Source organism: Euprymna scolopes, chromosome 33 (assembly GCF_053919585.1).
Source record: "Euprymna scolopes isolate OS-2025 chromosome 33, ASM5391958v1, whole genome shotgun sequence".
Lineage (NCBI taxonomy): Eukaryota > Metazoa > Mollusca > Cephalopoda > Sepiida > Sepiolidae > Euprymna > Euprymna scolopes.
The window spans coordinates 57613368-57628913 of record NC_136514.1 but is presented as its reverse complement, the minus strand read 5'-3'; the positions used below and the strand labels follow the sequence as shown (position 1 = coordinate 57628913).

At 33.4% G+C, this 15546-nt stretch overlaps 1 protein-coding gene across 3 annotated transcripts in view; it reads left to right on the top strand.

Moving 5' to 3' along the window:
* LOC145258233 (uncharacterized) overlaps positions 1-15546 on the top strand; it is a 129120-nt gene that overhangs the window by 10656 nt on the left and 102918 nt on the right. For all 3 annotated transcript variants that reach the window (XM_080116193.1, XM_080116192.1, XM_080116195.1), the window contains exon 2: positions 2810-2857. The gene's annotated coding sequence lies outside the window, so the exon portion shown is untranslated. The remainder of the gene's footprint in view (positions 1-2809; positions 2858-15546) is intronic.

The following is a 15546-nucleotide window of genomic DNA, read 5'->3' as shown; positions in this document are numbered from 1 at the left end:
TTTCCATGAAAATTCGGAAGTGTGTGTGTGTGTTGGTGGGGTGGGGGGTCTGAAATTGATTTAACTTTTGAATTTCGTCAATTTTAGTTTCTTTTCACACGAAATATCCACCCCCTTTTTGAAAATAGAATCTCAAAACTATTAGACAGAATCGCGTATCTGTGTTTATCGCCTATAACTTTGATAAGTGGGCATTTCTAAAAAAAAAAAACTTACTATTAATAAAATATTTATTGAAATTAAATAAGGGGAAAACTACAATAAATTATATAAAGTTTTGGTGCTTGTTAAGATAGTCGACAGATCGATTTTTTTTTAATATGGCGTTTTAAGCAAAAAGTACTTGTCATGCTGAAAGAATAAAATTTATTTATAGTTAAAAGTAATTTTTATGGAAAATCAGGGGAAATCACATTTTCCCTAGATGTGAACACCTTGAAGATTGCCAATAAAGAGGGCATACTTATCTCTTGACTTTTTTTTAATAAAGACTATAGCAATGTTTTTTTTAATAAAATTAATTTTTGTAATTTCTTGATATATTACTATTTTCAACATCACAAGTATGTACTATTGTTTTTGCTTAAAACGACATATTTTAAAAATCAATCTGTGAACCTGTTTCATTTACATAGAATATTAATATAAAATGAATATCATATACTCATCAGAAAAAACAAGCATGACCATATAATGTTGGGAATAAAGCCATATTAAAGAACTCCCATCGCATGTTTCTCACTTCTGTAGTCTTCATTTCCAATATATGCTCTCTTCTATTTAACAAGACTAGAGCTTCTAAACAAAAAGGATTGGTAATAATACTGGATGCTCTGATGAACTACAAGCCCTTGTACCCCCGCGATGAAAATACCCCCGACAAACCTGATAAGCAGCGAAGTCCCACCCCTACACAATCAAGATTTTTAACATGGAGGGATGAGGGTGTTTTTGTGAGAACAAGAAAAAAAAATGGCCGACGTAAGATCGTCATTTCTTTGTGGTCTTAATAATCGTTCACAAATAGAAAATATAACAAAATACTAGTAGAAGAAACCCACCCAATAAATGTTACCATGACATTTATTGGGTGGATTTCTATCACTGTTTTGTTTTATTTTCGAGTTTTGAGCGATTATCAAGACGATAAAGAGATTAGAATCTCCTGTTGGCCATTTTGTTGTCAGTTTAAGAAAGCCTTTTACTCTAATAGCTTCTTCCCCAGAACTGCAAGACTTTGGAATTCTCTTCCGGTTTCCTGCTTCCCCAACTGTACTGACATGCAGAAGTTCAAGTGTAATGTGAACAGACATCTTGCTGCTAAACTTCCTACATAGTACCCCTGCAACTTAGGTCACTGATAGTAGCCCCCTACATCAAAGTGGCAATGTGCCTCGTTTGGGGTGAAAATGTAATTAAAAAAAAAAAGAAAGAAAGAAAAAAATATGCAGTGAGTAAAATATAATTGCCAAAGTGGATTTTCCCAAAACATATCCAAATCCAATCTAACGCGACCGTAGACGAGATGAACTCACTATACGAGTTTGTAATGTAATTAAAATCTTGTCAGTAGCTGAATACTTGATGCTTCGCCAGGACTGTCAAGGGTACTTTTTATCGTGACACCATCGTGATGGGGTGCCTACTACGGCTTAAGAGAGTCTTGTCTACCCTTGAGAGGAGGATAGACTGCGCCACTTTCTCAACCTGGTATTTTTACCTCGCGGTACATACAATTCCTTGCCTTCTCAAATGGTCACCCATCTGGTACTGGCCAGGTTCAACATTGTTTAACTTTAGTGATCTGGTGAGAACCGGTTTATACAAAAACACCAAAACATATATATATATATATATAAAAAAGTGAACATGTCTGTCTGTGTGTCTGTGTACATTTCCCTACGCCATAACTCTGTCAATTTTTAGTCCACAGACTCGAAATTTGATATACAGGTTACTGATATTTGGGAAAATCGATGTGATCGGTTTTTGGCCAGAAATTTGGCGATTAAGGGGTCAAAGTTCAACGATTTGACCTTTGAGGGTCACTTTTTTCGCCGATATTTTTTAAAGTTATCCTCTCCTTTAGATTGTCTAGCCTTAATTTTAAAAAATGTCGCTTCCGGTTTGGCGGTAGTCATAACAGCATAAACGTTAGGTTTTACCCCGTTCTTTTCCTCCTTTGCGGTACGGGTTCCAGCCTGCCTTCCTACTACCACTTTATTTTATTTTTTTTTTTTTTGCTCAACATACACATCCAAACACCCGGACACTGACCAAGTTTTTGTATTTGTTTTTTTTATTTGATGTTTAAAAGTTACACATTTCACATTAGCTTTGCTATCTTCAAACACATTGATTTAGAAATGCTTTGGTAATTGTTTTTATTGTAGTTCTATGTGTATGTGTGTTTCATTCTCTTCAATGATGGGTCATTTCTTTTCTCTTAGAATCCTAAAACAATCATTTCTATATTTTTTTGAGACAATAATTCCTGAATTCACTGTCGTTTGTCTTGTTGGGCATCAACTGAATAAGTGTTTGCAATTAGAAGATATGTTTAGAGGATTATATGTGCTTTTCTGCATTTATCATCCTAAATTTGTGTGTGCGTGCATGCGTGAGGAAGTGTTTTGACGTGGGATGCAGTAAATTCACTTCAGTTCATTTGCATTCAGACACAGAATTTAATTAATACAGAGATTGAATTACCATTCCATATCATACAAACGAGATAATTTTTCATTTTGATTTATATTTTTTTGATCACCTCATCAGCCAATTAATTTGATCTGTTTCTTCTCTTTAGGGGAAAAACTTACTCTAAAGTGAGAAACCCTGCTTCGTGCTGTAACAAGTAAGTACTTATTTTTGTTTTTTATATACCACTAGCAGGGAAACCCGACGTTGCCTGGGATTGAATGATAATCAACAAATATTTCACTCTCTTTATTTTTATTGCCATCGAAATCTGTGAAATCGCCTGCGAGGAAGCTTCACATGCCCCCATGCAGTAGCATTGCATTCTAGAGAACCTTCTGTTTCTTTTATAAAATTATTTTGTATAAACTTTCCAGTTAACGAAAAAAAAACATTAAGAAATTTACGTGCCGGGTTTGAACCTACAGACTACGTCACGCAAAAAAAAAATGCATGCTATCAACTTACCCACAGTAGAATTTTCATGGCCCTTTGCTCTATCATTGCTGCTAAGCAATGACATGGAAAAAATGGCTTTACCAATGATAGATAAATTAAAATAACAGTATCAATTATTGGTAATTATCGGGGACATTCTGAGACAAAACTTAACTAAGATCACTCCCAGACCTATACACTAAAGTTGTGTAAATTTTAAAGAAAATCTGTTCAGCCATTTTGGAGTCTATAAGGAACAAACTCACACACAAAGTTGCATTTATATAATTGTAGAGATAATCTACATCAGGCATGTTAAACGTACATCCTGTGGGCTGCATGCGATCCATTGTGAGCTTGTTTGTAGCTCACACAAACAGCAACTTTGAAAAAAATGTGTGTGTAGGGGGCATATTAGCATACTGGGCGTGTCTGGAAAAGTAATGAGAAATTCCTTTGTATCCTCACTTAAAGATAATTTATCTTTTTTTTTATTTTTTGATATTAAATCTATTGATTGAAACTTTTAAACGTCACATGCATAAAATTGTCAGGTTATCACTATCTTTATCAAAACAGTTACAGGTACATTATGAAAACCCGAGGGATTTACAGTCATTCATGTCACAATTTTTCAGAAAACTAGGTTGACTGATTATCACTTCTCATCTCTGATGAAACTCAGAACTGTACATAAATTTCAGCCTGACATATGATTAAGGTGTGAAGTCTTGGAACAAAATATGAAAAGTGTCTGAATACTTGTCCAGTTTGAACTATCATAATTTATGTGCATTGGATTTGGTTGCTGTTGCATTCAGATACAATTGAACTGTTAACTTAAATTTTCATTATTATTCAAATAAAGAATACATTTATATCACAGGCTAATTTTTTTCATTACATTTATTTGTTAAACTACATGTACGTTTGTATTTGAATTCTTGAATACAACCAAATTATTGCATTTTTCTAAGTTAAACGAAAAATATTGTGAAATAATTTTATTAAACGACTTCAATTACAATTGTGAGAGTGCGACCCTAATATAAACTTACTCTTATGGCCCTCGCAGGATTCTGAGTTTGACACGCCTCATCTATATGCTCTATAATCGATTAAAAAGTTAGGTGTTTTGGAAGTTTGTCTGTATGCAAACAGTATAAACATGATTGGTTGACAAAAAAAGGAATAGGCAGAATACACTTGACTAAGGCAATAATTCTTATGATCTTAAAGCATCAAAGCACTGAAAATGATTTTGATATTTTTTTTTTTACACTTGCCATACTCCAGTTTGAATCTCGTAAGTCGAAGGAATTTTGTAAACTGTTTAATTTATTTAAAGAAATTAGTGTGCTTGTTAAGATAATCGACATTGACTTTTTTAAAAATGTCATTTTAAGCAAAAACGACAGTACTTATGTTAAAAATAGTAATATATCCAAAAATTACAAAAATTCATAAAGTAGAGCAACTCCTAATGTGTATTTAAAAAAAAAAAAAAAAATGCATCGCTATGGTCTTAAAGTATGCCATTAAAGTAAAGGAGATAAGTATGTCTCCTGTATTTGAAATCTACAAGGAAAATGCAATTTCCCCCAATTTTCCGTAAAAATTACTTTTAACTATAAATAATTTTCTACTCGATGAATTTTCGTAATTTTTGGATATATTACTATTTTCGACATGATGATTAAGTAAATATTGTTTTTGCTTAAAACAACATATTTAAAAAAATCGATCAGTCGCATCTATCTTAACAAGCACCAATTAAAGAACTTACCATAAAAAAAACATTAAATTTTGTTAAAATTCATGAAAATTCAGATACTCTAATTTTTGTGAAACTTTAACAATATTAAGCATCAATTTTTAATTTCTTTGGAATATTTTAAATGGATACCGCATAATATGGTCACAACCTCCCATTTAAAAAATGAAATGGTTCAAATTTTCATAATTTAATTTGTAGTCATTATGCACTAATTAAGATTTGTTTTTTAGACTTGAATTTCTTAAGACTCCTTAAAGGCTTATTAGAAATTTTCTAGAATGACAATCATGTAATAGATTTTGATTAAAATTGGATTGTTTTATGGGGCCATAAATGCATCGACTAGAAGAGCAAAACCCTCCAAAAATGGGGCCATTAATTAGCCATGGGTTGTAACCTGTGACCTTTTAGGCTAAGTATAAGTAGTCCATGGTCTGGTTGCATTAACAAACGCCATAGACATGTGGAGCAGAGCTAGGTTTGATGTCTACTTGGATTGTGTGTAACCATGTCTTCAGTTGGCCTCCTGGGTGCCTTCACCAGTCTTGGAGGGATAAATGTGAATTATTCTGTCTTCTCCATCTTGTAACACTACTTCAGCCTTTGCTTCATCTAGATCAGCGGTTCTCAACTGGGGGCGAATCACCTCCTAGTGGGCGAAAATCAAATTTTGGGGGGCGATTTTCAATCAATTTTATCTGCTTGAGTAATATTAAACCTGACATTGAATTTTTAGCGAAGCATCACCAATCTCAGGGCTCACACTAGTTAGACTCTCTACATTTCTTGTAAATTTGCAATAAAATTATTTTTAATTAATTTGTTTTCCATTTGCATGTACAAAATGTTTCTAGTGTTGGTTAGTCATAATTACAATATTTGTTATTTATTCTTGGAGGCGATTATGAATTAACTTAAGTCAAAAATAGCTTTTGGGGGCGATAGCCGGGAAAAGGTTGAGATGTATGTACATTCACCTAACAATTTAATGGAACAAAACATACCGTAAAAATTGAGTATAACTTAAAAATCCTATCTACAAAATAGCACGGCCCGTATCCTGCATAAGTACCAAAACCACACACACACACACATTCATTCCATTACGTGAATTTACAAAAACAAAAACACAAAAAACAGTTAACGTTAATAAAGTTTTCATTATTATAATGTTGTAAAATACTTTATTTGCATTAAATTAGTTTTTATTTAAAAATAAAGTTTAATTATATAATATTTGTTTATTAAAAGCTCAAAAAATTATATTGAGAAATAGAATATTGTTTTATGACTAAAAATTATAAGGGGGTCCACCAAGAAAAAAAAGAAGGGAAAAGGGGTCCATGGGTCAAAAAAGGTTGAGAACCGCTGATCTAGATGATTCACTCGCTTAGCTGTTCACATCATGCCCTAGTATCTATAAGTTCATTCATAATTGTATTATTTAATACCTTCTTTCTCCTTTTTTTTTACCCCCCCCCCTCCAAATGAGATTTCACAAGGTTCTTTGGATACACCCGATTCAAATGAGGTATCTAGTTGTAGAAATGGAGTCTGACGAGATGACAGTCATTAGTATTAGGTGCTACATTTTGTGGTTTTGGGGCAAGTTGACGCGGCAACACTGTTTACTGTTTCCTCCCTTCCAGTTGGAAGTCTAACATGGGCGTATTGAGGGTTGCATTTTAGCAATTCAACTTCGTCGACAAAGAGTTCATACTTAGACTAGAAGGACCTGTGGAAATTCCACAGGGGACTGATTCATATGTAATATATTGATGTTGGCATTCTGTAGATGTTCAGTGTAAATGGAGATGCTTTGTAGCTTTTTTGTTAAAACTGCAAAATTATTTATCTAAGCTAGCAGGGACGACTGGCATAGCCAGGTCATAAAATACATTTAAATATGATATTTTAATTCTTGCAGATTTCGTATATATTATTATAGAGTTAATGTTCTATCGATTTTTATAAATTATAAAGTTACGATTTCAAAAATAAAAATATATCCATATGACTTTGGTTCATTAGCTTGAATTGAAACTGAATCCCGAATTTATGAATATATATATATATATATATATATATAAACTTTAGTTCCTTCAACTATAATCGAAACCAAAACTTATGAAGAATTCTTGATAAAATTATTTATAAAAAAAATAGATTACTATGGTGCCATCAGCTAAAATTGAAACCGAAACCAACTTAGGAAGAATTCTTGATAAAATTATTTAAAAAAAAAAAAAAAAAAAGAAGATTATTGGAGTGCCATTAGCTATAACTGAAACCAAAATTATGAAGAATTCTTAGTAAAATTATTTATAAAAAAATTAAATGACTTGAGTGCTATCAGCTATAACCGAAACCAAAACTTATGAAGAATTATTGGTAAAATTATTTATTACAAGAAATGGAAGTCCATAACAATTAAACGACCCGAATGTAAGCGTGACACAGAAAATAACACACATGCTATCGTATTAATATATAGATGACAGTATGTTACCTTTCATCAGGACTGGACCCGGATTCAAAAGCCAACCGAGAAGAGAGGTACCAGATGTTGATTTTCGATTATACTGGAATATTTGCTGGTGAGGTGTAATGTTAGTGGCAGTACACAATAACGAAAGTATGGAATGCAAGGCATCATGCCTGCGATATCGTTTTCCATAACATGGCATTTAGTCATTCTACCTGGCCATTTTCCTGTGGGTTAGAGGTGCTTGTGCAGCTCATTGCTATTCCCTTTTTATGCAAAAAATCTGTTAGTTCTGTTGAAAGGAATGATGGACCTCTGTCAGAGTGAATAAAGGAAGTCATACCAAATAGTGAAAATAGTTGACAGAAACAATTTATGGCTTTTTGTGAGGACAAATCTTGACAAGGAGAGGCAAAATCTTGACAAGGAGAGGCAAAGGGGAAGTGTGAATATTTGTCGATAATTTGTTTCGACTATTCGATGGCAGGGGACTTTTAAAGTCAACACTTAAGCGTTCAAATGGTTATGTAGCTTTGACAAGCTTAAAATTAGTTGGATGAAAAAAATTGCGGTTTTAATTCTGCACAGACAGAAGAGTTCCCAATTGTTCATCGAACATCCTTGATGGAGTAAAGGAAATTACACAAACATACAAACTGAGATATTCGTGTGATGCCTGGATGACAATAAAACGTGTAGTTCTTGTAGACTGGTTGAATTAGTTAAGGAGCAAACCGCTCGAGAAAATGTATCTGTGGCTGCATTATCTTTCCCTGGACGGTATATTACATCAAATGTAAGGGCTGATAGTTCGATTCTCATTCTTTATTTTGCTTGAATGTTTCAGGTCATACATCAAAGCTATCGAGTGTTGGTCTGTAATGAGTTTAAAGGCAGAACCGATAAGGTAGTGACGCCATTTACGTACTACTTCGATGATGGCATGTTTTTCGATCAAAGAGTAATGTTGCTTGCTAACTAAAAGAGATCGCGAAAAGAAAGCAACTGAGTGGTTGTTCTGATTGAGAGTGGCAGCCAGGGCAATGTCTGAAACATCGATTTTTACGGTAAGGGGTATGTTAGGATCAGTTATCGTAAGTGAAGTGTGCTCAAGTTCTTTGAGGTCGGTAAAATCCGCTAAGCAGGATTCAGGTAGGGGGAAGACTTGGTTCTGTGCTAGCAGTCGAATTTTATCTGAGAAACGAGGAATCCACTGAGCATAATATAAAACATTCCAACAACCCGTTGTAATTTAGTATTTTGTGGTGGAGGTAGATATCTCAAAGCATGGAAGCGTTCAAGATCTGGTTTTACAACTCCAAATGACACTTCATATCCTAAGAGGGTGACTCAGTTCACATAATGTTCTTGTTCTCATTGAAATTTATGTCATACTTCCTGGCAACATCTAAGAAACGATTAAAGTTTTCATCATGTTCCATCATATTACGACCACATATAATGATGTCATCAACATATGCAAAAGTGTTGGCAACCTTCTTGCGTTTTATTAGATTGTTTATCGATCGTTAGAAACATGATACACCGTTTGTTATGCCACATGGAATACGGCAGAATTGATATAGATTTCCACAGGTTTCAAAAGTTGTGAATTTCTTCTCTTCTTGTATTGATATTTGATGATACACATTCTGCAAGTCTGGGATAGTAAAAACAGAATAGCAAGCAATTTTTTTGGACTAGTTCATTAATTCTTAGTAAAGGATAAGCATCAAGGTACGTGAAGCGGTTAATGGGCTGACCAAGGTCATGACAAGACACTTGTTGCATTGATCGTTAGTAGTTACTAGAACCTGTGCTCTCCAGGGAGAGAAAGAGGGTTCGATAATACCGTCTTTTAGAAGGTCATGAATTTTGGATTGTATAAACTGCTGATGGATCAGTGTCTTCTGGATTTTTGTAGCAATAGGCTTGCAACCAGGCGATAAATGTTTGAATAGTGTTAGAGAAACAAGATGGGATGCCATTATGACGCATACAGAGAAGGGATCTTTGTGGCCCCTTAAGGGTATTTCTACCTTTAAGTGTAGTTTGAGAAAGTTGTGGCTAAGATGTCCAAGCTAAGAGAAGAAAAGACTAAAAGTTTGAAACTCGGGTAGGTAAACCGTTTATATGCTAATATCGCATAGCAGTGACCTAATGTACTGTTTGATAAGGCTGTGGACGCCATTGATATCTTCCTGCGAGAAGTTTGTATCGGCCAGTTGTACTTATGGATGATGTTCGATGATATATTGCTTCCTGAGCTACCATTATCCACCAGAGTCTCCAGGATTATTCCATTCACTGAAAGCTTAATTATGGCTTTCAACAAACAATCAGGTGATGCAGCGGTTACACTGGATGAGATTGATGATTCACAAGCAGAAGTCACATTTTAGGGGAGCGATTTGATCGGCAGACTAGTTGGAAATGTATCCTTTTGCTGCAGCTTCTACAGACAGCATCATGGGCGGGGCATTTAAAAGTATGAGAAATCTTGCAAGTCACTGATGGTTTGGCGGTGGCGCCACATCGTGTAAAGTTGATATAAGATTTGTCTTGTTTCTGGGCTGTTTCTAGAGAACGAGCTAAGTCGGAAGCATCTTTCAGATTGAGTGTCCTTTGTAAGAATCGTTGTCGAATTGTATGAGAGCAAATGCCTGCTTGGTCACAATGTTCTTCAGCCGTTATTGTCTCAAAGCAACAATCTGCAGTAAGCAAATCTAGCTTCTGCTAAAAATCACCAATCATTTCACCAGCTAGAGGTTGCCGAAAGATGTCTAGAATGAAAAATGTTAGAGTGCTTTACGAAAAAATACTCTAGTTTAGCAATGGCTGATTCATATGAGTCACAATTTGCTATTTGTGCACTGGATGAGAGATGTAATTGGTAAGAAAGTCTAGTTTGTTAGTTGGTGGACAGTCAATTGATCTCAAGAAGTTGTTGAATGTACAGAGCCAATGTGTCCAATAGTCCGCATAATCAGTCGCTGAAGGATTACCATCAAAACACTGTGGCTTCCGAAATTGGTCCATTTTGGATTAGATTTTAGATGAATAAATTGTAATGATTTGGAATACGGAAGACAAATGAAAACCGGTTAATAAGGCCTTATTCATCTAGAATCACAGATATGCATTCTCTGAAATAGAAGAATGAAAAATTGGTAAGATTTTACACAAATAACAATGCTAATATGACAATAAACTCATAATTTCGACATATAGTGATTCTTCACTGAAGAAAGAAGTCAGCGAAACATTACATAAAAAAGGGAACATTTGAAAGAAACGGGGCAAAAAAAGAAAACGTTATCTGCCAACAGGGCTGAAGGAGTAAATTAAAGATTGTCTCTTACAATGTGATTTTATTAATTGTATTGAACTATGTAGTATAATATTAATTTCTGTGTATTGGTACGTGTTAATTTATCTCCTATCAGTCAGTTCTATATTTAAAATACAATGGACATCATGTTCATAGAAATGTTAAAAAACTCATATTTGCTGTGTGTGTTATTAGTTTTTCTGTCTAAAAAGACTAATTTTTTGTGCTATTCACAAAATATCAGTTTTTATTTCTCATTCCACGGAATTTCCCCAGGTCCTTAATATCAGGGTAAGAAATAGTTTCATTTTTATGTTAAACATCTATAATTGGTTATCAGATAGTCACAGTTGGTTGAGAAATAGCATAAGCTCATAGTTCGGAGTAGTTCAGTGATGAAAAATGTCTCTACTTTAAAATTATGTCTAGCCGGTCAAAATATTATCAGAAAGAAAGTGCAGCAAACCAAATTATATCTGAGTGAAATAAAAAAAACTGGGTAATCAGAATGAAGTATTGCTTTCTTAGACTAGCAATACACACGATAAACCGCTTTGGATAATTACAGATTTCAAGGGGGTTCTGCTATAATCATCATATTTTAGAAACCAAAGCATCTTAAGTCCTCAAAATACCACCGTTTTGTTTGAAAATGAATATACTTTCAAATAAACTAATTAATAATAATGTACATTGTATATTTTAAGAGTTTTAGGCAAATAAGGTGCTAAACATGTTAACATCATACAACAGCGTTTTCGGTAAGATTTTGTAGTGCCCCCCCCCCTCCTCCCTGATTTGTAAACAGTCGTACCACGTTTCTCTTAAGAATTTCGTCATGAAATTTGGAAATTAACTGGAAGAGATATTACTTTTAATAGATTCGGTTGTCCGAAATTCTTTTGACAGCTCATATTTTTTTTTTTTTTTTGTTATAAAAAAGACTTCAACATGACGAGTTTGGAAAATTTTGAAAAAAAATTTCTTTGGACACCCACTGTTAAATAAATCAATCTTTTTATTACATTTATCCATTAAAAATAAAAATGTAACTTTATCTTGTACCGAGCAATTTAAAATTATGATACCTGGAAAAAAATCGTTCTATTTTTAAAAAGTATCTAAAAAAAACGATCTGTAGCAGCAGCAGCTACTATCGCTGTACTTTACCGTAAACAAATTTTTTTTTGTTTTTTATTCCTGAATGAATTAAAAATTAAAAAAATTAAAATATGAATATAAAAAAAATGTTCTTACATATTTAATTGAAGCTCATATTATTAGAACATAATTAGCTTAACTAGAGCTCGGTTATCAGAATATATAATTTTGAAGCAATCCGGCGTTACTTTTGGTCAAATTTAAAAAATATAATTGAAAAACAAATATGTAACGTGTGCACTTTTATCCATTACATTAGTTTTTAACGGTGAATTAAACAGTGTTTTATTTTTTAAAAACAAAAAGAAAAAACCCCGAAAATGTGAAATTGATTTTTTTTTTTTGTTTTTTGCTTCATGTGTGCGAGCAATAACCCCCCCCCCCATATATATATATTCATTTTTTTTTTTTTTTTACAATTTTTTTCAGTGGATTATATAATTGAATGGGCACTAATCTACCCAATTATATATATAAAACAAAATTTTTTAAATACAAAATCAATATTTAAATATTTGTAGGAGGTGCTCAGTTTCTAGTTACGTTCCTATTTACTTGCTTCCCCATGAGGACAGTTAGACACAAGGTCAGTTTTTAATGCAAGGAAAATCCAGCTTTCCAAAAAGGGTCAATCTGGATAGAAACAAACATAAAAATTGTCTCAGTCATGAAGGATTTCTCCTTCACTTACAAAGGACAGAAAAGGTGTAGTGTAGCATACTACACTGATCTTGGCCCAAAGTCGAGATAGAGAAATAAAAAAAAAAGCGTCTTAAACTGGAAAGTTTAATGAAATAATGTGTCACTTGGACAAGAAATGTAATTGAAAATAAAAACCAAATTTATCAAAAATTTGTGAACGATTTCTTAGCTTTAGCAAAAAATGTTTTTTGATATTTAAATAAGTGGGCAAAAATACTTAAGTTTTTCAAACGTCACGTTTTCTTTTAGTGACATCACTTGTTTTAAATGAAATTTATTTTTGTCTATTTGTCGTAATTCTAAAGTTTCACACATCTTAAGAATTATGACAAACAAAAATAAATTTCATATTTAAAAGTAATTTGATGTCCAAAATCTAAGGCTTAATATTTTCAAAGGCCAATAATTATGACCCACTAATCGTAAATATGGGGGTCAAACGCCTTAAAAAAAAAAACTCCCTTAATCCTACCTCTAACCCTAGGTACGAGTGGCAAGCCTCCTCTTCTTAAAACCTTTAACCCTGACAATAACGCTAAGTCTAAGCTCCTCACCAAAGTTCCTTGGTAAGCTACATATAAATGTCTAAAAAAAAATCCTTCCTTAAAGAAAAGTGCACCATTTATCACTCATAAAAAAATAAATTAGTTAACTGTCCTAAAACGCTAGAATGGTCTCGAAACGGTGAATTATTTTACATTAAATTTATGTGAAACTAATCCCAACTCTAAATTCTAAGATTGTTTTTGTTTTGTTTCTATCAAGTCTTCAGGGTGTTCACACATAATTTTCCTTAGCGCTATCATTAACCCAAAGTCAGTGGAAACTTCCCCACCCTCTCATAATTGCACAAAGACCCTCTTAAAACCACACTGCATCTTTAGAAAAAAAAAAAAAAAAAAGGCACACAGGATTTCTCCGATAGAAAAAAAAATGGTTAACTGCCCTAAAACGCTAGAATCGCTGAAAATGGGGAATCATTTTACATTAAATTCTAAAATAATACTTAAAGTTTTTTAAGGTATTCACACATAATTGTCTACAAAGGTAAAATCGCATATTTTGGAGAGGTGATCAGATAGGGTGGGGGTAACGGAAGGTATTAATCTACAATAATACCAAAGAAATATTGCAATATATTCATTTTTAAACAGTCCTATATTCCGATTTCAGTTATTTGTACATATAATGCATTACAATTCAGCTTTGAGTTCTTTAACTTCTTTTAATGAATACATGGCATTTTTAAGGAATTGCAGCATATTTATGTGCATTTACTGCAGATTATTTGGAAATCATTAATTTTTGGATATTTTCAGTAGCATATTCTAATTCCTAGCACAAAAATACACTTATATGGTAAATTTCATTGCTTAATCTGTTTTAGCAAAGATATATCATTTTTACTGAAAAAAGTAGTGTAAAAAATGTGACAAAACGCATATGGTCTTAAAGAGGGAAAAATATCCAAAATGTGTGAGGCACAAAAATAGTCATAACTTCTTTAATGCGAATTGGATTTAAAAAATTTAAAAAGAGCTCATGAAGGTCTTTCTATAGATACCAATATTGAAATATTTTAAGCTATTTCAATTTTTTCATATGTATTGCTAGTTAGACGTACTGCTTTATGGGATCAAACTGTGAAAGATTGATTGACTTAATTTTATACTACAGTATGTATGTATATATATATATATATATATAACTCTGGCACAGCTTGAGTAGGTGGTGTTTGCATCAGTCAAGCATATGTGCTCAACAAATATTTTGACATTTCACCACAATAATTGACTTGGTTTCTCAGGCTATAAACGCACAGCTGGTAACAGCATGCATAGTTTCTCTATTTCAAAGGTTGTCACAATCTAAGGTGGAAGTGAGGATAAGCTCCTTCCCCTTTAAAAAATTCCCTCATAGAGTGCATCTCAAATAGCCTCTGACAATCAAGCCCAGCTCCTGGCCTTCTCGTGTGGTTTAGCTACTAAACTAAACTGTTTATACTAACTGGGAGAAGGGACAAAGGCGGTCTACTGGTGCCTTAAAATCAGTCACTTTGGACAGATTAGGCTCGTCAACTTTGGATGGTAGCTTATCTAGGAGAAGGCAACTCCGATTCAAGACCTCCGTAGCTTTGCCAAGGGAAAGGTTACAGAAGTAAACCTCAACAGAAAATCTGGAGACAGTCCCCCTAAGGTGGCTTGACTTTATATTGTCATCACTGGCAACTCCTGTAACATAGTTAAAGCCAAGCTGTATCAACTGTCTTTTCCTTAGATCCTCTAGCTTTGCAGAGAGTAGGGGGACTGCTGCATGGGTAACAGCTATCCTCCCATATCACCCTGCTCCAGCTATTTAGCTTCAATGCTACACTATTGCCGCCTAAGACAATACAACAAGTTTCTATTGTACATTCCCTTTCACAGTCTCTCACGTTCCCAATCTGAATCTCAAATGATGAAGATCAGAAAACCTTACTTCTCAATATATTCTTGATTACACTACACAAGGCTTGTATGATGAATGCACTTAGTAATGCTAATCACTTGTAATAATGATTGATATTACCTGAAATTTTCAATCCCAAGCTAAAGAGTTGTTGATCAAAATGAAGAAATCTATATAATGTGAATGCATTTGTTTCAACATTATGTGGGTCATATCTTTTCCCAGATAACTTGATCACCTCTTTGTTTAATATTAATCAGTTTCCACACGATCAAGATACATATTTTTGTTTTTCAAAAATAATCATCTTTATTTCCTTCAAGTAAAATCTCTGCATGTCAAACATTTTTCAATAGAGCTCCAATCAGAACTATTGACTTCACCATGAAGAAGAGATTTGCTAATTTTGAAAGTAACACTCAGGATGAGAGAGTAGTCCAAATAATTCAAATAATTTGCATAAAGCAGAAATTCATTTGTGCAGCTAAACCAAAGGAAAAAAAA